The sequence below is a fragment of the Panthera tigris genome, chromosome B3 (assembly GCF_018350195.1).
Source record: "Panthera tigris isolate Pti1 chromosome B3, P.tigris_Pti1_mat1.1, whole genome shotgun sequence".
NCBI classification, from domain to species: domain Eukaryota; kingdom Metazoa; phylum Chordata; class Mammalia; order Carnivora; family Felidae; genus Panthera; species Panthera tigris.
The window spans coordinates 142,670,481-142,683,458 of record NC_056665.1 but is presented as its reverse complement, the minus strand read 5'-3'; the positions used below and the strand labels follow the sequence as shown (position 1 = coordinate 142,683,458).

At 58.4% G+C, this 12,978-nt stretch overlaps 2 long non-coding RNA genes across 3 annotated transcripts; one reads left to right on the top strand and one right to left on the bottom strand.

Annotated features, from left to right (window-relative positions):
• Positions 1 to 438: 438 nt before the first annotated feature.
• Positions 439 to 11,044, bottom strand: LOC122239708. Of its 2 annotated transcripts, none has more exons than XR_006219091.1 (3): positions 9,887 to 11,044; positions 2,384 to 2,494; positions 439 to 2,013 (listed from the first exon to the last, which is right to left on the bottom strand). It is a non-coding gene; the product is annotated as an uncharacterized LOC122239708 (long non-coding RNA). The 2 variants fall into 2 exon arrangements; XR_006219092.1 differs by having other exon boundaries at positions 10,486 to 11,044.
• On the top strand, positions 2,670 to 11,834 carry LOC122239709. Its single transcript, XR_006219093.1, has 3 exons — positions 2,670 to 2,736; positions 8,082 to 8,237; positions 11,154 to 11,834. It is a non-coding gene; the product is annotated as an uncharacterized LOC122239709 (long non-coding RNA).
• Positions 11,835 to 12,978: the final 1,144 nt, after the last annotated feature.

The following is a 12,978-nucleotide window of genomic DNA, read 5'->3' as shown; positions in this document are numbered from 1 at the left end:
CGATGATGCCGGCTGGGGCCCAGGGAGGGCCACCTGGGCCTCCCTTTTGGCTCGGACCGTGTGCCACCTAGCCACACCCACCCTGCTCTCCAGCACTGCTTGGAAATCGCTGGCGTCTTGCTTGCCCGTCACTGTGAACTCCGGGAGGACGGGAGGCCCAGGCTGGTGGCCTCGGGCCCGGTCGGGGCTTGCCACGCACTGGACTCTCAACCTTGCCTGTTGACCGGTGGCTCGTTGTTATCCCCGGAGGCTGGGTTCCACGTGTCTGGCCACAGGAGGCCAGCCGCCCCCCCCACCCCAACTGCCCCCAGGTCCTTGGCTGGCCAGCATTTCAAATGATATTGTTTCATATTAAATTATTTTAAATTCCATGGACACTGGTTTCACAATCAAATAATTCGATCTTGTTTACAAATGGAATTTTTACTTTTTGACGGTTTCTAGCTTTGCTGGGCTGGATGGTCAGTGAAAGCCTGTCCTCCCATGCCCTCCCACCCACCTCTGCTGCCTTCCCTGGGACACCGTGGAGCCCGGGAATGGCCCTGGACGCTGTGGACGAAGCTGCCCCTTCACTGCATGAGGGGAACAGAGTGGGGGGCTCTCTGGGCCTCCCTGGCCTCTCCCACCCTCCAGCTTCCTCCATGAGAAAACCCACAAACAACAGAACTGGAGGGGCCTTTGGTACCTGCCATCCCCACGCCTCTTTTTATAGATCAGGAAACTGAGGTGCAAAACCCCAGCCCTGCGGCCGGCCCAGGACTCAGAGGCAAGGGCGGGGGTGCTGTTGCAAACATCCCTCTTCGTCCTCCTGAATCCCTGCCAGCTTGCACGACTACTTGGGGCTACAGAGACACAGAAATGGAAAGACATGACCAGTGACCTCTAGAGGCTCGCAATCTGGGTGCTGGGGTGGGGACGAGGAGACAAAAGGTGGGGCACGACGGGGCCCGTGGCTCGGTGACCATAGGAGGGAGCAAAGGGCCCCAGAGGGCCAGGTGGGATGGAGACAGCGGGAAGAGCACAGGGAACAGCGTCTGCAAAGCCATGGACATGGCTGAGCTTGGTGGTTGTGGCCCGAACCCTTTCAGGCAGATGATGAGACCAGGCACGTGAATGTCCTCAGCAGTGTGCTGAATGTCCGTCTTTCCCAGCGAGTTGCCTTGTCCCCCTGGAGGCTGTCTCCTCACCCGGCGGTGCCACTTTCACTGGAAACAGGTTTGCAGCCTCTCTTCTGGAACCTTCTCTAGGCCAGTAATGGTGCAGGGGAAGATGGGCTTCGTTGTTTCGTGGTCACTCGGATGGATGACCTGGGTTGGCCCGGCAGCAGCCCCGCTGGGCTTGGCTCAGAATGGCATCTGGCTGTTTCCACGAGTTGCCGGCTCTCTGAGGTCAGAGCCGGACCTGCTGAGGAGGCCACACAACGGGCTGTCTCCGCGGGCACCCCCTCCCCCGAAAGGGGCCGAGGCGGGCGTCCCAGCCAGCCCCAGGGCTGCAGAGGGAAAAGCCGGCTGATAATGTCCCGGCCAAAAGGCCGGCATTCATTCTATCAAATGTCCTGGGAGACGAATACCAGGCAGGGCCTGAGAGTCACCGAGGAACCGGCTGCCACTGTGGCTCCTGCCCCTCCCCCGGGGTCCCTGAGACGTCCCTCAGCCCTGGAGCCCACTCCCCGTCTCTGTGTCTGTGCCGCATCACTGTGGCTCTGTGGTCCCGCGATGCCTCGCCAGGCTGTCCCCGAGGTGGCGACCTCGGGCCAGACTGGAAACTGCCCAGACCACAGCGGTCCCAGGGCTAGCGGGTTTTCGGAGATGGGACTTGCATCCTCGTCGATGGAAGTGTAAATCCGGCCAAACCGAAAATGCGTACACAGCTTGGGCCGGAATCGACACTTCTAGGCCTCTAACTCCCCGGTGTCGTGGTATCGGTGACCGGGGGAGGGTGGGCCCGTGGATCCGAAGGCTCCTAATCAAGAGGGAGGTATGTCTGCCCACATGCGCTGGGATGGACGGAGCTCTAAAATAAACAAGGCAAAGAAAGCGAGACGCCAAAGTCTGATATATCTTGCGTTAAAAAAAGGGTTAGAAATAGACGGCGATGCGCTCCGTGGGCGAATTCGCCAGAACTGCTGGTACCTGTCGGGAGCCCTCCTCCGGGTGCGCGTGTGCCCGTAACTCGCCGGGTCCTTCGAAGGCCCGGGAGGTGGGTATTACCTTTTGGCCCCCTTTGCCGATGAAGACACCAAGGCCTGGGGGGGGGGGGCGGTGAAGGGCCTGTTCAGGGGTGTGGGGTGCGGGCCGCGAGCCCGAGCCCCTGCGTGTTCTGTGGCTGGCGGTGAGGACTCGGGCGGGGAGGGGGCCGGGGGCTGTCGGCTTTCACCGCTTACCTCTTCCTCTGCAGGTTCTTTCCGGCTGCGGGCGTGACTTCATTTTGGAAGATGTCAACAGGGGCATTCTGGAAGGGTAATCATCACTTTGAATTCCTTTACTGTGTCTTCCTGTGTTAAAGAGAGAAACACGGTCATGTCGTTTAAAAAGCCCAACCCCCCCCCCCCCTAAAGAGAACACCGAGTCTCTAGGAAGAGAACTGAAGACAGCAATGGGATTCCAGAAGGGGAAGCCGGGTCTCCGGGGGGCCCACTGGTGCTTGCTTACAGGCCAGTTCTATCTCCCGTGGTTTCCAGAACACGGGAGGTGGAAGGCCCTTGAGCAAGGTCTATTCCAATGCCTCATTTTATGGGTGAGCAAAGTGAGGCCAAGAGAGGGACTGCCTTGTTCTAGGTGTCCCCTGGGCCCGTGTGGCTCCCACGCCAGTTCCAGGCCCACTGGGGGGCTTCCTTCATCCTTGGTGTCTGTCCACTTGCAGAGGGGGGGTCTTCTCTTCTACCCACGGCCCGCCCTGATGCTCTGGAGCAGAAGCTGGGGAGGCGGACACCAATTATTTCTGTGCCGTAGCTGCTCGGTAGCCGAGTCAAAGCCCCCAAGGAGCTATGTTGAGTCCCAGACGGAATGTGAAGAGTACCGGGTCTCCTGTAGGCCTGGCCCCCCCCCCACAGCCGCCCTGCTTGTACCACCCCGGCTCCAATCCAGCATATGCGTGAGCCGGGAGTCGCTTCCCTGCACCTCGCGTGGCTGTTGAGAGGGTGACGTTGCCATCGGTGACACAGGTATCCCGGCAGCCTGGAGCGGAAGGGCCACTTCAGGCTCTCCCGAGGGCCGAGTTGCTGTGGGCGGCGGTGGAATGGGAGGCGACCGGCTCTGCCCTCGGCGAGCTCCGCGCCCTTGCCAGGGGACTCCTCCTCCCCCTCGGTTTCCCCATCTGTAGAACAACGGGGGTGGTGTGGATGACATCAGGCCTTTACAATGGTCTTGTTCCTGGGCTCGCTCCCGCTTCAGGTTAGGGGGAGGACAGACCAGTGCGTCTCGGGGACCCTGGTCCTGTCTCTGTGAAGACCAGCTCACCCGATCTCTGGCCAGTCTCCTGACGGTCACCTGGGAAACGGGGGGGCTCCGGCCCCAGGCCTCCTACTGGTTGGTGACCTTGGCTTTTAGACCCTTGGAGAAACTCAGTCATGGAGGATACTCGTAAAGACAAAGGTCTTCATTTTGCAGAGAGGAAATCAGACCGTGAAGGGCCGTGAAGGCAGCAGAGTCTGTCCAGCAGCCCCCCTGCAAGTCCTGGTTCGCATCCCATGTGCTTCCCTCACAAGGCAGACCCCTCACCCCCGGGGGCTGGACTTAGGGTAGCGATATTGCCCCGTCCCCACTGGAACCTTCCTTCATTTTTGATGCCCGTCCACTTGCAAAGGGGGTCTTCTCTTCTATGTGGGCCCCCAAGCTCGATCCCTCATTTCCCCGAACCAGTCCTTCTAGCCGCTGCCTAACAAGGGAGGGCGCAGGTGCAGGGGCTGGGGTGACCAAGGAGCCTAGACTCCTTGGGAAGTGTGTGCATAGCCCGGTTCTTCCACAGCGATGGTGGGACGGACCCGGTGGCCCAGGGTCTAGAACACAGACATGGTCTTGGCCATCTGTATGGGGCACCTGGCCCCTAGTTCCTCCTGGTCTCATTTGGGACCTCGTCTCTGGCCTCCGCCCCGCACACAGCCATGACCCCTGGGGACTGAGTGTGGACAGGGCTTTGGGTGTAGACCCGGTACTGAGTCGGACACACCCCCTGGGAAACTTTGTCCTGCCCGTGGCCAGGGCTGGTGGGGGGCGCAGGCGTGGCTGGTCAGCGTAAGAGTGCCACTCAGGCTGGCTTATAGGTGAATGCGCTGGCTCTTGAGACTAAGGTGTCCAAAGTTCATCTGGACCCAATGGCTCAAATGGCCACCACATGTGTCTGTCTTTCTGCACTCAGCTTTCCTCCAGCCCTTTCACTGTGCGGTGGGGCTTCCCCCACAAGGTGGCAAGGTCACTCCACAGGTCATTCTGCCATTCAGCAATCTCAGTGCCCACGCAGAGCCCGATCTGACTCTGATTTGGCCCGACCCTGCCCTTGGGTCCACTCCTGAGTGGACAACCAGTGTGCAGAGAAGTGGCAGGTGACATTGGGCCAGCCCCGCTCAACCAGAAGGACCACAGTGGGGAAGGGAAACCTGGGGTTTGGGGCCAACAGAAGCACAGATGTCTATACAGCACGCAAACCAGCACCAGTGAAGAGAGGGCTCTGGAGGGATAGCCAGTCTGTGGGGAGGCCACACATCATGGGGACAGGAAGACAGGGTGGCAGCCGCTCTCTCCAAGGCCCCACCCCCGCTCCGTGCTCCTGCCCATTGCCTTTCCCCACAGAACCTCCCCCTCCCGTTTCCCTGCGGACGCTGGCTTGCCCCGCAGCATCGCTGCCCCGACTTGAGACAACAGAAGGCAGTGTGGACACCCCTGGCCTGGCTCGTCAGGAAGTCCCCGGCCGCTCTGTTGAGGCCATCTCAGTCACGAAGCAAACTTTGTCTTCGCACACCAGGGCCGCTCAAGTTGCCCAGGGCCCTTCTTTCTTCAGAGCGTATGGGGGTTGTACTGGGTCGAGTCGTGTCCCCTCCCAAATTTACATCCACCCAGAACCTCAGAATGTGCACTTATTTGGAAGTAGGGCCTTTGCAGAAGGAATGAGGTCATGTAAGCCCTAAACCCAATGGTGGTGTCCTCGTGAGGAGCAGAGAAGGGACACGGAGGCTCTGGGCGTGTGTGTGTGTGTGTGTGTGTGTGTGTGTGACAATGGAGGCAGAGTTTGGAGCCGTGCAGCTACAAGCCAACGACACCCAGGGCCACCAGAAGCTGGAAGAGGCCGGGAAGGATCCTCCCCTGAAGATTTCAGAGGAAGCGTGTCCCTGCAGACACCTTGGTTTCAGACTCGCGGCCTCCAGAAATGTGACAGAGTCTCTACTGTATTAAGTCCTCCAGCTTGCGGTCACTCGTTATGGGAACACCAGGAAGTGAATAGAGGTGTCTGGGGGGATCTGGGTGGGGCGACAGGCCAGTGTGTCTGGGCTGGAGGGCGGTACCAGGTCCTCACCCTATGCCATCCTGACATTCAGTGTCAGTCCCTTCCCGGTGCTGCCGGGGCCCCTGTCACCCTTTTAAGGACGTGGGACCCTGCATCCCATCGTCTGGAGCCTAGCCTGCCTCCCACGTACCCACCTCTTCCCCAGCCCTGGTCTCGTCCAGCCCCTGAAACCCCAGGGCCTCCCTTCAGTGTGGGCTGATGAAGGGACAATGAGAGGCCCCTGGGGGCACAGAGGATTACTGTGGGGCGGGGATGTGACCGAAAACCTGCGGTTTAATGCATGGAGACATCCCCTCATCTGCATCTGTGGGATCTCGGGGCCCCAGGCTCAGGTCCGCCTGATTCAGTTGCTGTGCTTAGTTCAACTTCTTGAAAGACTCCGACGGCTGGGGCTGGGCTGGAGCGTGGAGCCCTGTGCACGGGGCGTGGCCTGGAAGGCATCCTTGCTGGGTACCCACTGAGCCAACTGGGCTGGGGAAGGGGGCTTCTTCAGACAAGGTGAGGCATGACGGTACTAACACACAGCAAATGCTTAGCTCAGATTGCTGTGCTCCGCTGGATGCTCAGAATGGCTTATAAATCACACCCTTCGTGACCATCTGGGTTACATTCTCCGGTTTGCAGCCAAAGACTCGGGCTTGCGTTAAACGCTTGCCATGCTTAACCAGCCAGAGCAGAAGCCAAGAACCCTTCTGCCAGGTCTTACCAGGCTTATCAACTGGCTGTGTGACCTTGGGCCAGTCCTGTCCCTCTCTGAACCACTATGGTCTTCTCTTAAAACAAGGGGCTCAGGCCAGATGCTATCCGAGGGATTTCCTGCTTCCGTAGGTCCATGACTATAGCAGACTCCAAACTAGGTGTGCTTTGAACTAAAGTTCAGGGGCACCCTTCGAGCGTCTTGCTTGGAGTTGTAATTCAGCAAGCTCTGGGCAGGGTGGACAGGCAGACCTGGCCACAGGGTCCCAATTTCCCCCGGCACCTGCCGCTGTTGGGCGTTCTTTTGCTTTGGGGTTTTTGTGTCCCTAAGAATATGAATATTAACACACACTAAAGTAGAACATTGGAGGTTTACACTGGCAGAAAACTTCAGACGAAAATATATTGGGGGAGGTGCTGGGTAGAGGGCAGCGACCAGGGTGACAGGTTGGCAAGAAGGGAAAAAAAAATAAAATGCATCCAAAGTCCAGTGAGCAGGGGGGCAGAAAGCAAGAGGGAAGGGAGCACGAGGTGAGCGGGGCGTGTGTGACAGCAAAGCGGGCCAGCAGGAGGATGGGAGGGCGGGGTCCCCACCCCTCCGAGGAACCTGCTCACCTCTGTGCAACCTGTCTGTCTGCCTTGCAAGGCCAGCCTCATCATCTGTGATTACCCAGGGCCCGACGGCCAATGGAGCTCAAAGAACTTTCTAGAATGCTTGCACACCTAGTGAAGAGCTGTCCAGCAGAAGCAATGCCCGGATGAGGCAGGTGGACAGATGGGAGCGCTCACTCATGGATGCTGAAGGGGAAGCACACACCTAAGCCGACCATCACGGGGGACCAGAAGCCCGGGTCTGTGGCACCTGCTTTCCAGCGCCCAGGTCCCCGGGGTCAGAACGAGCCTCAGAAGGCGTCTTGCACTGACCCTAAGGGTGGCTTGGAGGGCGATGCTGGGTCAGCCGGTGCCGGGAAGCTCACTCCTGTATGTGGACAGTTTTCTTCACGGGACAACAGGCGTATGTGTGTGTGTGCACCTGCATGCATGGGGAGTGGGGGTGCAGGCGCCTCCCCACTGTGCGGTTCGAAGCCTCTGGCTGGAGCAAGCTTGGAGAACGACTCTGAGCCCCGTCAGCGCTTTATGTTTCAGCTCCAGGGCCCCGGGGCTCTGCCACACAGGCAGATGGGCAGTGGAGGCCACAAGGAAGCAGTGGTGGGGTGTCCACCACTCTCAGTCTCCCCTGTGAGGCCCGAGAGGGAGGAAAACAGCAGGCCAGAACAGCTGGATCATACAAGAGCAGCTTCAAAGCGATAAAAAGCTGTCAGAGGAACCAAACAAGTAAAAGGGAAAATCCTTACAAGGGAAAGTTGACTCCGAAGGACAGATTGCAAAAGCCAGAGACGGGGCTGGCCCCGCAGAGCAGCCATGGACGTGCGGGTCCCTCGGACACCCTGAACTGCCGCGACCTGCTGCAGCCCTGAGAGGCGGGGCGGAGGGGGCCGGGGTGGGAGAGGGGCCCCGCAGCGCCCGTGGACTCCTGGGTAGACAAGGCTGCAGGGCCAGAGACACCCCACCATTCCTTTTCAGTTCGTCTGCCACTTGCCCCTTGCTGTAGCCAGACCAGCTCCTTCCTGCTCCCCTGTACTGCACCGGGTCCTGGATCAGGCCTCTGCATGCACAGGCGCCAGAACATTCCTCCAGAGCTTTGCTGCCACCTTTGACACCACCTTCCCTGGCCACCTGGTCCACGGCTGCCTGCTCCCAGACGGCCCATCCCTGCCACAGCCCCCACACTGCCTGTCTGTCTCCTGCTAGATCACTGGCTGTGGGCAGGGACCTGGGTGTCTGGAGAAGGGCTCGGTCCCACAGGAGGTCTCTGTCTGTTTCAGGGGACAGGGAGCTTCCCTGCACGGCATCCTCCCACCTTAAGGCCATGGAAGATTCAGAAAGCCTGAAAAAAACTTGAGGGGAAGAGCCTTTCACAGACAACTTCCATCAGTTTCCAGTCTCTCTGTTTCCAGAAAATTCTATTACCTGGCCCAAGAGTAAGTGTTTCCTGATGTCCGTATACTGATTACAGGAAGGCTGCAGCGGTTAACGTATGTGAAAGTAATTTGCAAGTGTGTGTGTGTGTATGCATGATCGTGTGTAAGTGTGTGCACGCATGAGGGTGTGTGTGTGTGTGTGTACATGCGTGCGTATGTGCAGAGGATGTAAGGGCAGCTACTCCTGGTCTCACGTCTGACTTCATCACTGAAGCAGCGAGCGGCCCGGTGGGGGGGTGCGGGAAGACTGTGGTTCTGCCCCCAAGGAGGTGGCTGTTCAAGGGAAAATGAACTCAGCCCTCCCAGGACTGAGGAGGTGAAGGCGGGCCGGGGAATGATCGTCCTCCCTGCTGCCTGGGGGCCATGGAAGACAGGAGCTCCTTGTCCCTCCCCCAGGGAGCAAGCCTCACACCCCAGGAGAGGAGCCATCCCTCGAGGGTGGTTGGGGAGAGAGCATGAGGCCAGGGTCATCTCTGCCTGGCTGCAGGGAGGACGCTGGGCATGGACCCAGGGGCTGCGCATCAGGGGGAGTGTGACAGTGTTCCAAGGCCAGGAGAGCTGGCCTAACCCCAGCTCTACCCTTACTGATTGTGTGACGCCCCTCTGGGCCCCAGATACTCGATCAGCAACATGAGAAGAGCAGCACCCCCATCCCACAACGTACTCTTGTTGGGGTCAGTGCCAAAGCAACCAGCAGCCAGCGGAAGGTCCACGGGGGTGTGACCTATGACTTAATCAGGGCTCGGTCAGGGGCACCTGGGGGGCTCAGTCGGCTGAGTGTCTGACTTCGGCTCAGGTCATGATCTCATGGTGTGTGAATTCAAGCCCCATGTTGGGCTCTGTGCTGACAGCTCAGAGCCTGGAGCCTGCTTTGGATTCTGTGTCTCCCTCTCTCTGCCCCTCCCCTGCTCATGCAATGTCCCCCTCTCTCTCTCTCTCAAAAATAAATAAACATTAAAAAAAATTTTTTTTTTAATCAGGGCTTGGTGGACACAGAGCTGGACTATACAGATCTGTGAGCCCTGAAGCCTGCAGTGGGGACCACAGAGGTGGCCCAAAGGGAAGCCAGCAGGGGGAGAGTCCTACTGGGAGGCAGACTGGGGCCAGCATCCTGGCAGACAAACGGAAGAGACGGATGCTTGGGCACTTGGAGTCAGGCCCTCATTTTGTGCACGATCTCATTTGATTGTCCCCAGGAGCCTTGGAGGTGGGCACTGTCACCCCCATTCTAAGAGAAGGAAACTCAGTGTGGGGGGGGAGGGGATTTCCCCAGTGTCATGGCTCTGGGAATCCCGGCAAGACAGTCTGACTCCAGGGCTGGAATAGGGGAAGCAAAAGTAGCAGGCGGGGGCTGTGGGTGCCCCAGATCGAGTCCCACGCTCCTGCACCCCGCACACCCTCAGCTCTGAAGACAGTGGTTTGCAAACTCCGAGCTGCTGCCCTCTGGGAGCATGGGACCATTTTAGCAGGTGGCTGCCGTCACCGGGAAGAAACAAAACAGGATAACAAACGTCAGGGCTCACGATGCACGGAAAGAGAAGTATTCTTTTGCGAAAACGTTCGGTTACGCGTGCACGAAAAGTTCATCACTTATTTCATACGTAGCCATTATGCGTGCACCGAGTTGAGACGCACGATGCATTTCTTACCCCGGCCACGGTCAGCAAACTTTGAAAGCCACTGCTTTCAGCCTCTCTCTGTTCTGCAGGGGCCTCCGGGCCTTTGTTCTCCGAACAAGAACGCCAGTGCTGGGCGCAGGACAGGAGCCAGGATGTGCTAGAGGACTTCCGCAACGTGCCTCTGCCCGCACACCAATGTGGCTGGCTCGGCAGGGTGGCGGCACCACCGTGTGGGGTCTGACAGGTTGGGGTGTTGGTATTTGACTGCGATCCCACGGGGTTCCTCACCTGCAGGCTAGGGATGCTGCTGAGCTCCCCAAAGCTAGGCCTTTGAGGGCCCTCACGAGGCTGGCCGGCTCTGAGAGGCGCTGTACCCCATGCGGTCACGGGGAACAGGCAGAGTGAGAGCCTCTCCTGTCACTGAGCCATGTTGGTGGCAGAGGAGACTGTCTTTGGGGGGGGGTGGCAAAGGAATGTCAGGGTAATGATGTTGGCAGAGGCCAAGAAAGGCCAGGCTGGTTGGGACGCCTGCTGGGGAAGGAAGGAGTCTGTGTTCCCTCCTGCTGGCGGTGGGCACGTGGAGGAAAGCTTTGGGGTTGTCAGATTTGTTTTTCAATCAGGTAACTCACCCTGGCTGGGGGGTGGGCTGGCCCCACGTATCTGTTAGGCCTTGTCTGAATGGGTCTATTCCCACCACAGAGACTCGGACACGGGGCATAAACCCCGGCTGGCCGGCCCCAGTGCTGCAAAAGGGACCGTAGTTTCCCTGCAAACACAGAACAAAAACGAGGATGGAAACAATAAAAAAAAAAAAAAACTCCAACACTCTCACACACCTAAATGCAGCTGCGTCTGGAACCAGGCGTGAGGTTGCACGCGCGGTCGCCTGGCCTTTGTGGGGTGTGAATAAAGATGTCCCATGGTTGGCCTGTTCTCTGGGCTGTCGAGGTGACAAAGGAGCCTGGCGGGGGCAGGGGGGAGGCTTCTCTGGCCCAGACTTTGGTTAACTTTTGGCCTTGTGAGCGAAAATGACAAATGGGTCCCCGGTAATGCTGCTGAGTGGGCCAGCAGGGTGTGTTTAAAGGAGAGAAAACATCCTAAAAAGGGAGAGGGTCCTCCAGATGGGACCGAAACGTGGACATGGGGGCGGCAGGATGGGAGCTGGCCAGGCTGCAGGGGGCAAGGGGGTGGTGGTGGAGGGGGGCTAGGTCCTGTCTGCACAACTGACCTGTCTGCTTCATTACCTCACCGCACCTGTCACAACTGTCGGGGGGGGGGGGGCACTGTGTCTTCACAGGTGACCAAGCACCTGAAGCCTCACCTTCAGATCACCCTCCTGTGGAGCGGCACCTGCCCTAACAGAGCAAAGCTGACTGCACCTCGACTATCCTCCAGTTTTCCAAGGGTCAATGAAACTGTATTTCCTGCACCACCCCCTCCCGTCCAGTTTACAAGGTATTCCTAAAAAGCAACAGGCAACGTGTTTTTGATTTTTTGAAGCTCAAAAAATTATTTGCCAGGAACACACAAATCATTTGTTTTACTCTCTGGTACTTGCTTATCGACACAAGATCGCTGGAAAAGAACAAGGGCAAGATTAGTTTAAACACTGATTTTTTTTTTCTTTTTTACGGCCATGGGGTTCCTGACCTCAGAACTTGTAGTTGGTTACATACTAGTTAAATATTACCATTTTGAACAAAACAAAACAAAAAAAGACCCAGATATTCCTTCGGCTAAAAAACCTGGTGATTCTTCCTGAGCGACGTTTATGTCAAGTGGAAGACGGTTCTAATTTTATCTGCGTTCAATAAGCAGATTAAAACAAATCATGAGGCTGAAGCTGTTTACAATTCTCTGAGCGGTTGAGGGAGAGAAAATCACCTTGAATCTAGCATTTTCTGGGCACACTGCAACAGCCAGGTCCCTCAGACCATCTGGGAAGGAATTAATTCCATCTATGTGTTAGTTTAATATGAAATTGTTTTATTTTGACTATATCTTCCTTCAGGCTATTAGGGAGGAGAAGAAAAAAACAGGAGAGCTGGAGAGAGACCACTTCCTTCCCAGCCTCTTCTTGCTTTGCGCTTTTGCCTTTTAAAGGTTTTACTTCTTCTGGTTGAAAAATGTATAAAATGTGTACTTGAAGTACCCCCCCCCCCAAATTATATATTTTGAACACGACAAAATTTTAGATCCACGGCACATTTTGACAAAAATATTATTAAAAAAAATACCGTTTGCTTTCGCCCCACTTAAATTGAAATGTCATTCTGTTTATCTCATATCTTCTCAACAGTTCAGTCTGCCATTTGTTAGATGTGAGAAAGTTCTGCAGACTATTCCAGAAAATATTTGAAAAGAGTAAACAACCGATCTGTAAAATTTCCACGGAAGCACGCTTGCTTAGGTGACGGGCTCCCGGGGGACGGGCCGCGCGGCGGGGGCGCCCATGGCCTCTCCTGGCCCGTCCGAGGCCGGCTCCGCCCGAAGCGCCGGGCGCCCTCCCGCCGTCCCCGCCGTCCCCGCCGCCCCGGCCCCGCGCGGCCTTCCAGCTGGCGAGCCGTCTCCCTCTCTGCGGCGCACGGGGGGCCGTGGGGAGACCCCCGCGGGGGCCGGACGGGGGCGCGCGGCCTGCGGCGTGGGTCCGGCCGCGTCCCACCTGCTCCGCCGGGGCTCCGCGCGCGCCCGCAGCCGCCGCCGCCGCCGCCGCCCGAGCGCACGGCCAGGGCCACCTGGCGGACCGTCCTGAGCTCACTCTGCCGCCGGGCTTCCGTTTGGCTTCCATCTGCCTCCCCCATCCTAACTGGTTCCAGATTTGCCACTTGAGAGGCGCGGGGACTCAGCCGAGCCTCGCTCTTGGCCTCTCGGGGACTCCAGAGCGATGAACCCGCGCGAGCGCAAGGCCGGGCCCGCTGGGGGACCGGCCGGGAGCGGGCCGTGCGGCCGGGGCTCCGAGCGCTGACTCCGCGGCCCCGGGCACTGGCCTGGCCTTCCCGGCGCGGGGCGCAGCGGAGCCGTCCGGGGGCCGCACAGCCTCCACCGGGTCGGGCAGGCTCGGGGAGGGGTCTTCAGGGCCTCGGGCCGCCATCGGGAGCCGGAGCGGCGGGCAGCGCTGCGCG